Raw genomic sequence first — 4,585 nt, 5'->3', positions numbered from 1 at the left:
TTTGAATTCAGAAGACAACATCTTAGCATAAACAGCCAAGGAACCTGGTCAACACATTTCCTGCTCAAGTTCCTTTTGAGCAGGAAAATGATCACACAGATGGGATTGGAAACATAAGGCAACTCATAGCTACTTTTTCCCTGTTTCTTACTCAACATGAAGTTAGTGCACTGGTAGAATGTGCATATGGAGAAGTGAAGTAAAACAGTTGAATTAGAGATTAGACACAGTGGTTCATGCCTATAATCCCAACACATTCTGATGCCAAGTTGAGTGGATCGCTTGAGTGCAGGAGTTCAAGACCAGCCTGGCTAAAGTGGCAAAATCCCATCTCTACAAAAAACTAGCCAGGTGTGGTGGCACATGCCTGTAGTCCAAGCTACTTGGGAGGCTTAGATGGGAGGATCACCTGAGGCTGGGGAGTTGAGGCTGCAGTGAGCTGTGACCACACCACTGCACTCAAGTCTGGGCAACAGAGTGAGACCTTGTCTAAACAAAAACAAAAACAAAAAAAAAAAGGTTGAATTAGTTTCTGCAACATTTCTAACATTCTAAAAAAAAAACACATCCTAATAGGAGCAACAAAGTAGAAACTCATTTCACTGATTGTGCTGATTAAATGGGCAATGCACAATATAATGATGAACAGGAAAGCTCGACAAATACATATGCACACACACACACACACACACACATATATATAATATATAAATACATAATTATATTTGGGATTACACTTGTAACCCCAGCACTTTGGGAGGCCGAGGCAAGTGGATCACGAGGTCAGGAGATCAAGACCATCCTGGCTAACATGGTGAAACCTAGTCTCTACTAAAAATACAAAAAATTAGCCGGGTGTGGTGGCGGGTGCCTGTAGTCCCAGCTACTCGGGAAGCTGAGGCAGAATGGTGTGAACCCGGGAGGTGGAGCTTGCAGTGAGCCAAGATCGCGCCACTGCACTCCAGCCTGGGTGACAGAGCGAGACTCCATCTAAAAAAAAAAAAAAAAAATTGCCAAGAACTACCCAGCATGTATCAGCAGAAAGTTGAGTCCCTAATATGACAGTATTCCTCAAGAAAATAAACTATTTACCTGGGGACAAACTGACTACATCAGCCACCTGCCAGCCTCTAAAAAACAGTGATTCAGCCTCACAGGGATAAATACCTGGATTTATTCCAAACATGGATTTGCCTTTCTAGTCCTGTAAGGCTCAGCCAGCACTATTACTCATGCCTGATCCAAAGACATGAAATACCAAGTAATATAACATCCAACCCAGGAGATTCACTTCATAGCAAAAATGCTATCAGAGTGTAAGAGTAGATAACAACTCTAAATATATATGTATCCAACAACAGAGCACTCAGATACATAAAGCAAATACTACATAAAATAAAGATTCCAAGACAATAACTATTGAGAACTTCACGCCACTGTCAGCATTGGATCATCTAAACAGAAAAATCAACAAACATTGGATTTAAACTGCACTTTAGACCAAATGGACCTAACAGATATTTCAGAATCTTTTATCCAACAGCTATAGAACACACATTCTTCTCATCATCACATGGAACATTCTCCAGGGTAAACCTAATACATTAGGCCACAAAACAAGTCTCAACTTTTTTTTTTTTTTAAAGACAGGGTCTCGCTCTGTCATCCAGGCAGGAGTGCAGTGCTGTTATCATAGCTCACTGCAGCCTTGAACTCTTGAGCTCAAATGATCCCCTCTTCAGCCTCCCAAGTAATAAGGACTACAGGTGCACACCACAATGCCTAGTTAATTTTCAACGTTTTGTAGAGACAGTGTCTCACTATGTTGCCCAGTCTTGTCTCAAACTCTGGGCCTCAAAGAATCCTCCCACTTGAGGAGCTTCAGATTCCCAAAACACCAGGATTACAGGCATGAGCCACCAAGCCTGGCCTCAACAAATTTTTAAAAATTGAGGCCTGTAATCCCAGAACTTTGGGACGCTGAGGCGGGCAGATCACAAGGTCAGGAGTTCAAGACCGTCCTGGCTAATATGGTGAAACCCCGTCTCTAGTAAAAATACAAAAAATTAGCTGGGCGTGGTGGTGGGCACCTGTAGTCCCAGCTACTCAGGAAACTGAGGCAGGAGAATGGCATGAACCCACGAGGTGGAGCTTGCAGTGAGCCAAGATCCGCCACTGCACTCCAGTGTGGGCGATAGAGCGAGACTCCATCTCAAAAAAAAAAAAAAAATTTAAATCACATCTAGTATCTTCTCAGACAACAATGGAATAAAACTACATATCAATAACAAGAGGAACTTTAGAAACTACAAATACATGGAAATTAACATATTCCTGAATGATGGTCAATGAAGAAATTAAGAAGGAAATAAAAACATTTCTTCAAGTAAAAAATGTTGGAAACACACATCTTAAAACCTATGGGATACAACAAAAGCATTGCCATGAGGGAAATTTGTAACAATTAATAACTAGAGTCAAAAAGCAGAAAGACTTCAAATAACCTAATGAGACACCTCAAGGAAAGAAAAACCAAACCCCAAATTAGTAAAAGGAAGACAGAATAAAGATCAGAGCAGAATAAAACAAAATAGAGACAAAATCTACAAGGAAACAATCACAGGGAAAGTTGTGTGTTTTTTTTGTTTGTTTGTTTTATTTTTTTTTAAGATAAAGAAAATCAATAAACCAGTAGCCAGACTAACCAACAATACAAAGAGGAAGCTCAAATAAATAAAATTAGAAATGAAAAAGAAAACATTACAACTGATTCCACAAAAATGCAAAGGATCATTAGAGACTCTTATAAGCAACTACACACTAACAAAGTGGAAAACCTAGAGGAAACGAATAAATTCCTAGATGCATTTTATATAACAAGATTGAATCATAAAGAAATACAGGCTATTCAAGACATGGTGGCTCCACTAGGTGATATGTTCTCTTAGCAGCTACCAGGGATCCCACCACCCACACTGGAGCTCCGGGGCCAGGCTTCACTTCTTCAGGCAGCACCAGATACTCTGAGACCTTCTAACAGTACCGGGTGAATGAGTTGGAGTCATCTTTCAAGGCTTGCTTAGCTTCTCTGGTGAGTGAGGACTATGTCAATGGCATTGATCAGGAAAACATTTAAACTGGTGTTGATCAGTATATCTAGGAGTTTCTGGATATTGCAACACAGGCAGAATGTTTTCCTACAGAAAACGATTGCAATTATTTGTCCAGACACCAGAGCAAGTTACCAAAGAGGATATCTCAGAACTAAGGAATGAATTACAACAGAAACACACACTGTCCAGAAGCACTTGACAAAGCTGAGGCATTGGCAACAGGGGCTGAAGGGCATCAAATGTGCAGCACAGAACACCAGCCAGCAGCCCTCAGGGCTCCTCCGTGTACCTCAAGCAGGCATCTGCCAACATCCCTGCACCCCAGAAGCTGACCTGAGCACAAAGGTCAAGGCCATCAGCCCAAGATTGGGCTGGTGTCTGAGGCCGCCCTGTGCAGACAGTTAGCCACAAATCCCTTCTCGTGAACTTGGGATTTTGAATGAAGGAGTTAGTTTTATGCTCCCACCTAAATTTTTTTCACTATTTTTATAAGCTGTTAATGTCTTAAGTACTTTACAAAATGCCCAGAGCTTGAATAAACCAAATTATTTTTCTCTTTAGCACAGTTAATACTGTCAGTGTGGTGACACTTATAGATTCTGTGTTTTTATGTTTGTATGACTTTTCATTTTTTTGTGTGTATTTCCTATTATTTGATCTGAGGGAAAAAAAATTGCAATAGCCTGAGAATCAGGGGATTAGGATTTTGGTTGTAGGCCTTTTGTGATAATTACCCTTCAGTGGTAGTATAGAAAAATATGTAAATTTGCTGTTTCAAGACTTCAGAATACTTCAGAAGAGGAATCTAATGCAACCATGTTTGTAATGTGTCCAAAGCTCTTAGAATGGGGATTTTTTGTGTGAATAGGTCAGAATAGGATTAAGGTTTCCTGGGTTAGGGTAGTCACATTACAGTAGGATCCTTAGGTTGAGGCTGACTTTTATTCAGGGTAAGGTTATATTTTGTGTGGTGTTGGTTTACTTTTTTTTTTTTTTTATAGGGAGGGACATAGTAGGATCAGTGATATGCTAAATTTTGTCATGTTCTGCAATAAGGAATCCATTTAAGTAATGGGGCAGACCCTGTTCTCAGTAACATGGCAGTTGGGGCATAGGTGAAGTATGAGAGGCTAAAGCTTGCTCTGATTATCTTTTTTTGTTTTCAGTTTTGTTTGCTTATATTGTTTTTATTTTACATTTTTGGAAGAGAGAGATTTTCCATTAAGGAAGATTTTTGCTGTGGAGTTGATTCCAAGGGACTGGGGTCTCAGGGTGGAGGTGGGCTTGCAGGTGCGATCCTTGGCTACTTAACCTCCACCAAGAGCATGCAGCGCCTCTGCCTTTGGGAAGATATTTTGCTCTCTCGTTCGTTCCACAGGCCACTTTAGATACTCTGTTGAATTGCTGTTAAGAAATACAAGCATTGTTTCAGGCTCTCATTGCGTGAGGTTTTCCAGTGTTTTATGCAGTCT

The 4,585-nt window shown here is 40.5% G+C and overlaps 1 pseudogene; it reads left to right on the top strand.

Annotated features, from left to right (window-relative positions):
• The first annotated feature begins 2,120 nt into the window (after nucleotides 1-2,120).
• Nucleotides 2,121-3,642, top strand: LOC135965335 (mediator of RNA polymerase II transcription subunit 28 pseudogene; annotated as a pseudogene).
• The last annotated feature ends 943 nt before the right edge of the window (nucleotides 3,643-4,585 follow it).

Source organism: Macaca fascicularis, chromosome 10, assembly GCF_037993035.2.
Source record: "Macaca fascicularis isolate 582-1 chromosome 10, T2T-MFA8v1.1".
NCBI classification, from domain to species: domain Eukaryota; kingdom Metazoa; phylum Chordata; class Mammalia; order Primates; family Cercopithecidae; genus Macaca; species Macaca fascicularis.
The sequence above is the reverse complement of the archived record's forward strand: the minus strand, read 5'-3'. Positions and strand labels throughout refer to the sequence as shown.